Raw genomic sequence first — 13,378 nt, 5'->3', positions numbered from 1 at the left:
CACTAGACACCGAACATCTCCATCCTATGAGTCTAATGAAAAGAACCACAAAATGTGTAAAAGCTAAAACGGTTTTTAAAAAGCTGCAGAACGATAAAAATTTAGGTCACTCCATCTGCAACCATAAGCTTCTTCATTCTCCTTTCTGGAATAGATGTGTGCTTTACAGAGATGCCGTAACTATGGTGACGTCTATGAAAACACAACCAAAACAAACAAACAACAACAACAAAAACAACCCTGACGCTGGGGTCTATATTCCATGCCCATTTGCTTCCTCACCTAAAGAAATGTTACTGCCTCTTCCAAAAGCAAATGTCCATCCCATCCCTATTCATGTGGCCTTTGAATCTTCTGAACTCAATTAGAGCAAGTCAAGACACTAATCCTCAGACACTCACACACCGGGTTAATTAACCAGATACAGCACAACTCTTGCCATGTAAATCAGAGTGCGCCCCGGAAAAGCTAAAAGGAAAGGGAAGATCGTTCTATGCCTAAGAAAGCAAGCTGAAATACACAAATCTTGGGCTTTTCCAAGTAACGTTTTCTTTTTCCAGTTTCCAGAAATAACACTGTTCTTCTTTTGGCCATTTCTAGGAAATAAAATATCAAGCCACCATTTGCATTGTGGGTTGACATCATTCTTTCTATCTTTACAAAATCAAAAGGTGCCACACAGATCATCAGAGCAACTTTCTTCTGAGAATGCTGATCACACAAGCTGCTTTGTTATGCGTTATGTAGTGGCTTTCAAATTAAATGCCCAAATGGGATCTTTTTTGTTGAAATCTACCTAACCACAAACTAGTCGAACTAATTGAAGACTCTTTCCAAGAATGCCCATATTATTGTTTGTGAGCTGAGATCGTGGAAACAAGAGGAAAAGTACTTTGATTTCCATTTAGAACATATTCACACCTATTTTCAAAGACATCATTGAAGCTGAGTCCTAATTACAAGTCACCATGAGGCAGGGTCAAGTGAAAGAGAGTTCCCTGGGGCTACTTCAAAGGTTCATTCAACAGATCTTAATTGGCCCCCTCTTTTGTGAGCAGCATGGCGCTAGGTGTTTGGATCTACAATGGCAAACCAAACGGAAAGAACCCCTGCCTTCTCAGAGCTGCTTCTGACAGAGCCAAAGTAAGTCTGGTCCTAGAACACGACAGAGGCCACCTAAGCTGACCCTACAGGACGCTGACCTCCCAAAGGGCACAGCACAGACCATTTGGGGAATGGAGACAAGAGCAGAGAAAGAGCAGGCTTCATTGGTTGCAACAGCTCTAGGAGAAACTACTTCAAAGTTACACCACACTTGGCGCCTGGGTGGCTCAGTGGGTTAAAGCCTCTGCCTTTGGCTGGGGTCATGATCTCAGGTCCTGAGATAGAGCCCCACATCAGGCTCTCTGCTCAGCGGGGAGCCTGCTTCCTTCTCTTTCTCCCTCTCTGCCTGCCTCTCTGCCTACTTGTGATCTCTGTCTGTCAAATAAATAAATAATAAAATCTTTTAAAAAAGTTACATCACACTTTGCTTATAAGCATGAAACTGTGCAGAAATACTCAAATGTAAAACCACCTTTCAAAATCAAAGAAGAAGTAATTGGCCAGATCTTACCTAATGAGTTATCCAAGCATACCCTCAGGATAAATTCAGGCCTTTCAGATGTACATTTTTCCTACATGCTGAAATGCTTTATTATTCAAGGGTAAGAGACTTAGGTTATATAACATTCACCGCCCCCATCACCCTAAATATGACTTACAAATAAAATACAAATAAAAGTCTGTTCCAGCATTTCCCAAAAATACTTTGTGGAAAAATAGGCTCTATGGGTTTAAAAAAAAAAGAGTGGGTGAGGAAATATTGCAAAAATACCCTCTACTTAGAGATTTATAAAGGACATCTACATATATCAAAGTAGAAAACCCCAAGTATCCCTGTTTTTATATCAGGTATAGTTGTAAACAATGGGACTAAAGCAGTAAACAAAAAAACACAAAATCCTGCTTTTGGGAAGCTGATATTCTTTTTTTTTTTTTTTAAGATTTTATTTATTTGACAGACAGAGATCACAAGTAGGCAGAGAGGCAGGCAGAGAGAGAGAGAGGAGGAAGCAGGCTCCCCGCTAAGCAGAGAGCCCCATGTGGGGCTCGATCCCAGGACCCTGGGACCATGACCTGAGCCGAAGGCAGAGGCTTTAACCCACTGAGCCACCCAGGCGCCCCGGAAGCTGATATTCTAATATGGGAAAGAAACCAGGCAATAAATAAGTGCTAAGGGAAAAAATAAAGCAGAGGAATGGAGATCAGAGAGGGAAGAGGACGTTACTATTTTATATAAGGTGGTCAACAGAGACTTCACTAGTAAAGGGACATTTGGGTCAAGACAGGAAGGGAGAAAGCCCTGTGGCTTTCAGGAGGAAGAGTAATCCAGGCAGACTAATCCAGCCACAGAGCAGTATGTGCAAAGGCCTTAAGGCAGGAGGGTGTTCAGCAGGTTTGAGGCACAGCAGAAACGCCAGCACTGGCTGGAGGGGTATCGAGCAAGGTGGGGAGTGACAGACAAGATGAAACAGGAAGCCCGGGCTAAATCATATAGAGATTTTGGCTCACACTTGTGGACCTAAACAAGATGCAATTGGAGGCTTCAGAGCAGAGCTATAGCATGAGATCAAACTCACAATTTAACAGGATCTCACCGGCTGCTGTGTTTCATGCATGTTTCATGCATGTTTCTGGCCTGTTTCATGCTAGATGGTGGCAAAGGGAGGGAGAGAAACAAGGAGTCCAGTTTGTAGGGTACTTCAAAATTCCAGCTGAAAAATGGTGGTGGTTTGGGACAGGGCAAATACGGTGAAGACTGTGAGACCGGATCAGAGTCTGGATACATTATGGAGGTAGAGCCAGGTAGAGGAGGTCAAAGACAGGTCAAGGACAACGCCAAGCTGTCTGGCCTGAACAGCTGGAAGGATGGGGTCACCCAGGGAAGTGGGGATAGAGAGATAGGTGTGAAAGCAGAGCTGTAAGGAAATTTAAGACTTAGAGGTTATGAAGATGAGGAGGGACCAGCAAAGAACACTGAAAACAGCTAGGAAAGAATGGGATCCGGGGAGACAAGTGAAGAAAGCACCTCAGGAAGGAAGAAGTGGTCCTCCCTTAAATGCCGCTGGGAGGACAATAAAATGAAGACTGAGAAGGGACCACTGGGTTTGACCAAGTGGGAGGCCACAGGTGACCTTGATAAGAATAACTTTGTGGAATATAATGATCCGAAGGGGCACGTGCACCCGAATGTTTATAGCAGCAATGTCCACAAGAGCCAAACTGTAGAACCTAGATGTCCATCAACAGATGAATGGAGAAAGAAGATGTGGTATATATATACAACGGAATACTATACAGCCATCAAAAGAAATGAAATCTTGCCACTTGCGACGACATGGATGGAACTAGAGGGTATTATGATGAGCAAAATAAGTCAATCCAAGAAAGACAATTATCATAGAATCTCCCTGATATGAGGAATTTGAGAGGCAACATGGGGGGTTTGGTGGGTAGGGAAGGGAAAAATGAAACAAGATGGGATCAGGGGGGAGAAAAACCATAAGAGTCTCTTGATCTCACAAAACAAACAGGGTTGCCAGGGGGAGGTGGGTAGGGGGAAGGGGGTGGGGTTATGGACATTGGGGAGGGTATGTGCTATGGTGAATGCTGTGAAATGTATAAACCTGGCAATTCACAGACCTGTACCCCTGGGGCTAATAACACATTATATGTTAATAAAAAATAAAAAATTATAAAAAAAATAATAACTTTATGGGATGATAAGGACAAAAACCTGATTAAAGTGGATTCAAGAAAGAATGGGAAACTCAAAAACAACAACAAACAACCCAGGGAAAAAATGGGCAAAGGACTTGAATAGACTTTTCTCCAAAGATACAGAAAATGGCCAACAAGCGCATGAAAAGATGTTCAATGTCATTAGCCATTAGAGAGATGCAAATTGAAACCACAATGAGGAAAAAAAACCATAATGAGATATCACCTCATATCTACTAGGGTGGCTATGGGAAGAAAACCTGGAAATATCCAATATTGATAAGGATGTAAGGAAACTGAAATGCTTGTACATTGCTGACGGTAATGTAAAATGGTCCAGCCACTTGGTCCAAACCACCAAACAGTTCAGCAGCGACTCAAAAACTGAAACATAGAACTACCATATGCCCCAGCAATTCCGCTCCCAGGGATATGCCCCGAAGTACAGAAAACAGATCCTCAAACAAATGCATGTACGTGAATGTTCACAGCAGCACTATTCACAACAGCCAGAAGGTAGAAACAACCCAACTGTCCATCCATAAAGGAAGAGATAAACAAAAGGGGCCATATACATACAACAGGATCTTACGAAGCAGTAAAGGTAAAGGTAAAAGAAATTCTGCACATGGGCACAACATGCATGAACACTGAAAACGTTATGTAAGCGAAAGAAGGTCAACATATTGTATGAGCCCATTTTATAAAATACACAAAACAGGTAACGCCAGACAGAAAACAGACAGGTGGTTGCTGGAGGTGAGGGGGAGGGGAGAGTAGAGGGAGAGCATGTAACCAGCAAGGGGTGGGGGGCACTTCGGGAATGACAGGAAGGCTTTGGAACTAGATGGAGCTACATGGCACCATGAATATACTAAATGCTACAGAATTGTACGTTTTAACATTAAAGTGGTTCGTTTTATGTTAAGTGAATTTCACCTCAATTTTTAAAAAGAGCAAGAAGGGAAGAAAGGAACAGGAGACGGTTTGAAAGAAGTTTCTTCCAAGGAGGCTGGCTGGAAAGGGGAAGAGGTTCAGAGCTGAAGAGGGCCATGTGGTCAACGCAGGGCTTCTCTGACGTGCTAGATGGAGCGCATGCCCATCCGCACCTGGAGAGAGGGGACCGGAGGGGAAAGTCCTGGCAGGAGGACTCATGCACAAGAGGCGGAGATGCTTCATCCTTACCAGGAGAGGAGGCAGGATTCGGGCAGCTTGGTCATGGTGGCCGTGGGGGTTGTGGAAATTCTCTGTTGGAATAGGGTTTTCTTTAGGAGATGTGGGGATGTTATGAGTGGGAAGAAGGTGAGAAGCAGTTATCCCAGAGCGTGGGTGTGTGCCCAGATAGGGCAACTGGGCAGCACTGCTGGGCGGCTTGAACAACCCATTTAAAGTTAATAGAAATAAACTGAACTAGTCAGCCTGGTTATGTGGTTTTCTCCAAACGCACTCAGTGGCTGGGGGAAAGGTAGAGAGCTATTTAATTTATTTATCCCTGGTTCCCCCAAAGATATCTGACCATAGAAGCTTATTAATAGCCCCCAAGGAGCCTACATAAAAGTATGTAACAGAAGATAGGAAAATACCAGTACCCCTAAATCCTCTTTTCTATCTAGTGCAAGCATAAATGATAAGGCGGGGGTAGGTTCAGAGGCCCAGTAGGGGCTCGCAGGCATGATTAGATTGGCCAGAAGGGCACCTGAGAAGGAGCGCAGAATGGCTCGGCTGTCAGAGTCTGAGCTTTGGAGTCAGATTTCCATTGCAGCCGAGTGACCTTGGGCAAATGAGTCTCTCTGAGGCGTATCATAAAATGGGGGAACTACCACCTGCCTTCCAAAGATGTGATAAGGATTGATGATAAGCACTTAGCAGCTCAAGTTTCAAGCATATAACAGGCACCAATCTAAGGAGGTAACTATCATTATTAGCCAGTCAGATCTGCCAGATCAACTGGATGAAAGATGACACCACCAGAACACAGTCCACCTGGAGGCCCCGAACACCTGTGTACTCGGAAGGTCTCTGGGGAACCTTGAACAATTAACACTCTCTCGATTTACAATGAGGAACTTCCCCAGTCCAGATAGATCTTGACTGCTTTAGCTCAAGAGTACGTTGGTATTTCTAGTTCCTAAGTTAATGAGCAGAAAAGAATCATGCTCCACTTGCTAGAAAATGGTATACTTCACAAAGGCTGCCATGCACCCTGGTCTCATGTTTTTAACTTCTGGAAGAATTCTAGACTTCTAGAATATCACAAAACCAGTACAGAGGGTTCAGTATCCTTCAGCCAGCTTCCTCCAAAGTTAACATCTTACATAATCATGATACAACTGCTGGAACCAGGAAAAGAACTCCGATAAATTATATTGATGACTTGACAGACCTTATGTGAATGCTGCCAGCTTTGCCCCTGATGTTCTTTTTCTCATGCGGGATCCAATTCTGGGTCCCATACTGCATTTAGTTCTCAAGTCTTGTTAGCCTCTGCCAACCTGTGATGGATCCTTGGTCTTTGCCTTTCACAGCTGTGACATTGGCCAAGAGAACTGGTCAGGTCTCTTGCATAATGTCCCTTGATCTGGGTGTGTCTGATGTTTCCTCACTATGAGTGAGATTGGGCATTTTGAGTAAGAATCCCCCACAGAGGATATTTCAGTCTTCTCAGGGCATCAAAAGACGGGGCACATCACAAAAGAGTTGATACATCTCCTTCCTGATGTTGTCACTCTCGATCTTTTGGTGATGGTGGTGTTTGCCCGGTTTTGCACCCCTATCATATTTGATAACAGTGGAAAATAGAATCCCAAACTTTCTCCTGGTTGGAGTGGAAGCAAGCAGATGTTTCCATTCACATTCCAGTATCTGTACACCTGTAAATGTAATTGTACTCAGCACCCAAAAGGTTTACTTTCCTTTCTTTCTCTTGATTATATCGTAGGTTATTTTATCCCCAGATACGCTTAAAAGAGAAAAAGAAGGGTTTAGTTACACCCCCAGCCACACCCAGAATCTCTTTACAACCTAAGTGTCCCCAAGTCCCACATGAGAATAACAATAGATCAACATCAAAATCATCATCAATATCAACATCAACATCAACATCAGTAACAAAGATCATCAACCTTGATCATCCACTACGCTCAAGGTTCTTTACATACATCCCCTCTATTCTCAGAATTCTGAGGACACATGTTATTAGCTGCATTTGAGGAAAGGAGGAAAGCTCGGAGAGTTGAAGTACTTTGATTCCTGTCAAGACGAATACAGTAGGGTGGGACCCCCAGCCCACCTGATGCTCAGGCTCCGGACACAGCACCTGCTGCAATATTAAGTCTGAACAGTGTGGCAGGAAAAATAGCTTCCTGGGGCCCAGCCCCCACATGCTAACAGAGAGTATAACCCAATCATCATGACAACTACTTTTTCTGAGGTGTGGACATGGTCTGTCCCTGGATATTCTCTTTTCTAATTTCACAACAGCTATGAGATGGGTAGTATGCACCCCCATTTCACAGAAGTCAGAAAGAGCAAATAACATGCTCAGGGTCAAAAACCAAAACCCTAGCCTAAATCTGGTCATGCCTCTAATTTACACAAAATATGCCACAAAGATATAATCAGCAAAATCCAAACTGACAAATTCCATAAGCAAACAACTTGCCTTTTTTCCCCTTGCACTTTTATATATAATAAAGAGAGAGAGAAATGAAGGAGAACCTATAGATTAAAAGACACTTAAAAGGAATTTTTACAAATAGCAGATGTGGGGCTTACTGGATCCTTTTTCAAACAAACTGTAAAAGAAAATAGAAAATGTATAACATTAGATTCTAGTGATATTAAGAATTATTAATTTGTTCAAATGTGATAACGACATTTTAGTTGTGTTTTTAAAGTCTTTATCTGTTTCCTTTTGGTGGCAAGATGGTGGTGTAAATTTCCAAGAAGGGGAAGTTTGTTGCTGATGGCACCTTCAGAGCTGAACCGAATGAGTTTCTCACTCAGGAGCTGGCTGAAGACGGTCACTCCAGAGTTGAGGTCCAAGGTACACTAACCAAGTCAGAAATCATCACCTTGGCTGGACCTCAAGGTACACTAAGACAGAAATTATCACGTTGGCCACCAGGACACAGAATGTTCTTGGTGAGAAGGACGAGTGGATCTGAGAATCGACTGCTGTGGTTCAGAAGAGGTTTGGCTTCCTTAAGGGCACTGCAGAGCTCCACACTGAAAAGGAGGCCACAAGAGGTCTGTGTGCTATGGTCCAGGCCGAGCCTCTGCGGTACCAGCTCCTGGGAGGCCCTGCTGTGAGGTAGGGGTGGGGAGGCTGCAGTTCAGCATGGAGAGTAAGGCCAAAGGCCCTGAGGTTGTGGTGTCTGGGAAACTCCAAGGACAGAGGGCTGAATTCTTGAAGTTTGTGGATGACTTGCTGATTCACAGTGGGGACCCTGAGAACTATTAGGTTGACACTGCTGTATGCCATGGGCTGCTCAGACAGGGTGGGCTGGGCATCAAAGTGAAGATCGTGCTTCCCTGGGATCCAAGTGCTAAGACTGGCCCTACGAGACCCTGTCCTGATCATGTGAGCATTATGGAGGAGACAGAGCTCACCACCCCCATCTCAGAACAGAAGGGTGGTAAGCCAGAGCCGCTGCCCAGCCACAGCTGGTACCCATGGTATAACAGGCTCTCCTTGGTGGCTGGATCTGGAGTCTGGATTTGCTCTGTAATGATCTTTAATGAAATCTTAGAAAAAGAAAAAAATTAAAATTTTAAAAATTAAAAAATAAAGGCCACCTTGGTGGCTCAGTCGGTTAAGTGTCTGACTCTTGATTTCAGCTCAGGTCTCCATGTCAGGATTGTGAGTTCAAGCCCAACACTGGGCTCCACGATGGGCATGGAGCCAACTTAAAATAAATAAATAAATAATCCTTATCCTTTTAGAGACTCATATTGAAATATCTACGAATGAGGGGTGCCTGGGTGGGTCAGTTGGTTGTGCATCCAACTCTTGAATCTGGCTCAGGGCATGATCTCGGAGTCATGAGATCGAGCACTGAATCAGGCTCCATGCTCAGAGGGAGCCTGTTTGAGGTTCTCTTCCCCTCCCTCCCTCCCCCAACTAGAGCAGGCACTTGTTCTCTCTCTCAAAATAAATAAATAAACCTTGAAAGATCTATGAATGAAAGAATATAACATCTTGCATTTTATTAAAAATTATATTGGGGAAGCGTAGAGGCTGTTACCATTGAAACAAACTGGATCAGGTAATAGTCACTGAAGCTGAGTGATGGGTAAATGGGGGCTTCATTATACTATTTTGGATATTTTCTGTATTTTTAAAATTCTCCATTATAAAATATGACAAAAGAAAAAGAATGCCCAAGATCGTGCAAATTGCAGATGAAGGGCAGAGTCAGGACTTGAACACAGGTGATCCAAATCCAAACACCGATTTCCTCCCACTCTCACTACTATACCCAGATGTCTCTACTGTGTATTTATCTCATTTCAACGTTTATGTCTCAAAAGGAAATGCCACAACAGATCATTCTTATAAGCCTGGAGTGTCTTCAAAGAAAGCCACAGTACAAAGTGTGAAATACAGTTGTCAGAGAAACAAGTATTAGCAGGAAGATCCCTCCGTACACCACGGTGACACAGAAACCCTTCCAAACCTGCATTTTGTCTATTCTCCATCCAGAGCAAATCAGCAGAGAATGAGCCAACCAAGAGAACCAAGAGTCCCCTAACTGACAAAGTTTTAAAGTAGGCCTTCAGAACCAAGAAGAAGAGCTTTCTGTAAGAAACACAGAAAAAGTTCTCATATGTTCTAAGTAATAAAGCATATGTAACACTTTAAATAGTGCTTTCAGATTCATTAAATCATCTTGGGCTCTCAGAAATTCCTTGAGCCAAATTAGAGTACATCAGAAGACCCCTGCCCTAAAAATGAAGCGAATGAGACATAAAGAGGTCAAGATTTGATACGTGGACAGGGACTCAAAGTCACAATTTCATTCAATCGTCACTCATTCATTCATTCATTCATCAACTCACTCTTTCATTCATTCAGCAAGCACTGACTCCCAGTCTGCTTTCTATACTAAGTACCTGGGATGCAAAGATACAGGAGACCCAATGCCTCTGGGCTAGAGGAGTTTAGGATTTCCCCATGCCCTTCGAACAGAGAGTTCTAGAGGATAGCCCTTCCCCCAGCCCCATCTCCCTCCCCTCCCCATTCTGAGTCCCACACACATCCAGGATTCTGCAGAAACAGTGTTGGATCTAGGGAGTTGTGTGCATTTAAAGCCTGAATGAAGATCATCGTTTTCCTGGCTGAATCTCTTCTATTTGTCCTTCTCATCAGCATCCAAAGCAGGGTGTATATTTCCACATGCAATAAATGACTAAAGCAGAAAAGGGACGGTGTCAACTTTACCCAAAGATAATTAAATCACATTTACATCATTCAACTAATACTTATTGAACATCCACTAGAAGCCACGTACGTGGGGGACCAATAGGATGAATATAAGACAGTCTCAGCCATCCAAGAGCATACAATCAATAGGGGCTCTAATCACGTACTTAACAGTATTAGGGGCAGCGCTGTTTTGTGTCATGTACCATTAAGTTTTTTTAATAACATTTAACAACTTTGAGAAGTCATAAGCTTTTCTTATTCCTTTTCTTGTTTTTCATGGCAATGCCCACTGACGTGCACCTCACTATAGGCCACCTGTGCCATATACTATAAATTCAACTCAGAAAGAGGAGGAGGCTTGGGGAGGAATGAAAATTTAATTAATTTAAAATTAGTAAAATTAATAAAAATTAATTACAATTGAGATATAAGGACTGACATCCCATTTTAAAGAGCTTATTTTAAAAGACAAGAAGAGTCCAGGGATCACTTGCAGCCAGGGTTCAAAGGACATAGATTCTGAGGAAGATTGGAAGAACAAGGGAATTTTAGCAAGTGAGCCTATGTGGAAGGGCATTCCCCGTGGGGCTTTGGCCCAAGGAAAGTGACAAAGGGCCAAGGAAGGGGCAGAAAACACCCTAGCAATGAAGAACGTAATGCATTTGGGTAGGAGCCCACTGGGCAATGGCTGTTTATCCTAAGTGCATCTAAGAGTCACCCTGGGATGCTCACAAACCATCCTGTGTCACACTCTGAGGGATTCAGAAGGTCGAGAGAGCGGACTCTGGGAACCCGCAAGTATGGGTGGATCGTGGATGACACTCTGAGAACAGTAGTGAAGAGGTATTGTGAGAGATCCGGCAGGAGAGGAGGCCAAGCTGGGCTCCAGAACATAGACTTCGTGGGGCAGGGATCACACAAACAAGCGTCCCGTGGTTGCCATGATCAGAAAATTACACTTGTCAGAGTGAGGTCTCCAGACCAGAGGCAGCATCACCTGGGATCCTGATAGAAACACGGATTCTCAGCCCCTATCTCAAAATCTACTATATCAGAAACTCTGGGGTGGGATCCAACGACGGCATTTTAACAAGCCCTTAGGTGATTCTGATGCTGCTCATGTCTGAAGATCTGTACTCTGAGTTGATACCGGCAATGGTGTGTCATGGCCAAAACTGTGTTGAAATTCCCACTAACTCCATTCCTGGCCAATCTCACAGTATTATTGTTATTCCATCCTTTCTTCCCTAAAACATGGTGGGGGGTGGGAGGCAGGCTGCAAACCAGCATGTTTGGAATGACTTACTAATCTGCTTTATAAGTCACTAACACTCAATGCTTGATCAAGGGTCTGTAAAAGTATTAAAATGGAAGTGCCTCGTGAGCACTTCTCAAGCTCTGATGTGCAGACGAGTTACCTGGAGCTCCCGTTAACATGAAGATTCAGAATCCAGAAGCCTGAGTCAGGGCCTAGGCATCTGCATTTCGAGCACACTCCCAGGTGATGCTATTGTTACCAGCCCACAGCCCACACTTGGGGCGGCAAGATGTCACATAATTGCATAAGTCTAAAAGCCCCGGTAGCAGGACATTGTCTCCCCACCCGCTGGGCTCTCCTCTCTGATCTGCTCCCCACCCCCACCCCCGTGGTGGGCTCCAGCAGCCCCTCTCCACTCTCCCCCAAAGCTCCCTGCACCTTCCCTTTCCTCCTAGGCAGCCATCCAATCGAAACTTCTATTGGCACAGTCCCCTGCCTGAGAAGAGGGGCTTGGAGGGGCCCACATGCCAGCGGAGGGAGCTCATGCGCTTTTCGGAGCACTTCCACCGTCCTCCAGAGGGGCTCTGGCAGGAGGACGGCTCTGGCTCATTGGTTTGCTGAGCTAACTATGCATTATTTAAAATATAAACTATCAGCTTTAGCTTCACGTCAGGCTGTAAATCAACCGTCATTCCGCAGGGCTAGAGGGTCCCTTGTCACCCTCCCACGGGCTCCATCCGTGGAGGGCGATCAAAATCCCAGCTGGACCACTGCATTAACTCGGTTAAGAGAAAACCGCGCCGCCTGCAGACGTCCTACCCCGCGAGCGAGCGCACGCGCCGTTTCCTCCCGCTCCAGACGCTGCGCGCGTCGCCTGCCCCCGAGCTCATCAAGCATTCCGTGGTCATGAAACGTTTACGCTAACAAAACTGCAGAGTTGCAGCTCAGGACTTCGCTGTAAATATTTATTAACCACGACCATCAAGGCAACGCTTCTCATTGACTCCAGGGTCCATTTCCTGGTTTTCCCCACCAGGCGGTTCAATCCCCACTCTCTCTGTCTCGCACTAAGAAGGCAGGGGGAAGAAAAAAAAAAAAAGATTTCTTACATAAAAGTGTTTTACGAAAATCTGCATGACCTCTTTGGAACAGCTCAATCAAAATTAATAAGAGGTTTCTGATCTACAAACCGGGACTCTTAACATGTGAGCTCGAAGAGTAGGGAGTTAGCTTTGTGGATGCTCTTTCTTGTGCATAAGATCATAAAATGATGATTTAATCACTGGGGAATATTTATCACAAATAGTGTCAGATGATGTACTGAAACTTGATGCATCTAAAAGCTCGAGTGTACGATATAAAGAGATGGTTCAGATGTTCTGGACGGATTGGCTCAGCTCCATGTTTATTACACGGCGTCTTAATACTGTGATCGGCTGTCTTTAGAAGACTTCCTGTTGAAAAAAGAAAGCCATTCAACAAATTATGTTTACTGTGTACACTCCACAAAGGAGAAAAAAATAGCACCATCCTGATGACTCTCTAATGAAGGACAGGGGAGAAGCATAAGGAATAATAAATCTGGCTCTAAGGAAAGACGAGGGAAAATACACCGAGAATAGAAACACTTTGTGCCTTCAGAATGGATCCAAGAACCACCAACATATCCGTAGTGGAAGCAGAAGCCATCAAGCAGAAAGACTGGCTAATAAAAATTTCAAGGTATGATTATAATTAGATAGCTATCCGCCACGCCCATTACTCTGTTCTCATAAAGCTCGTCCCTCAGCCCTGAAGCAACAATCTTTTTTTTTTTTTTTAAGCTGGACGTTTTTATTTCAATGCTGAGAGGAAAATGCAGAAGAAAAACA

At 44.1% G+C, this 13,378-nt stretch overlaps 1 protein-coding gene and 1 pseudogene across 2 annotated transcripts in view; one reads left to right on the top strand and one right to left on the bottom strand.

The window, feature by feature from the left end:
- KIAA1549L (KIAA1549 like) overlaps nucleotides 1-13,378 on the bottom strand; it is a 249,203-nt gene that overhangs the window by 196,226 nt on the left and 39,599 nt on the right. The gene's annotated exons all lie outside the window — the stretch shown is intronic.
- Nucleotides 7,747-12,431, top strand: LOC116857112 (annotated as a pseudogene).

Source organism: Lontra canadensis, unplaced genomic scaffold (genome assembly GCF_010015895.1).
Source record: "Lontra canadensis isolate GAN:19392208 unplaced genomic scaffold, GSC_riverotter_1.0 scaffold118, whole genome shotgun sequence".
Lineage (NCBI taxonomy): Eukaryota > Metazoa > Chordata > Mammalia > Carnivora > Mustelidae > Lontra > Lontra canadensis.
The sequence above is the reverse complement of the archived record's forward strand: the minus strand, read 5'-3'. Positions and strand labels throughout refer to the sequence as shown.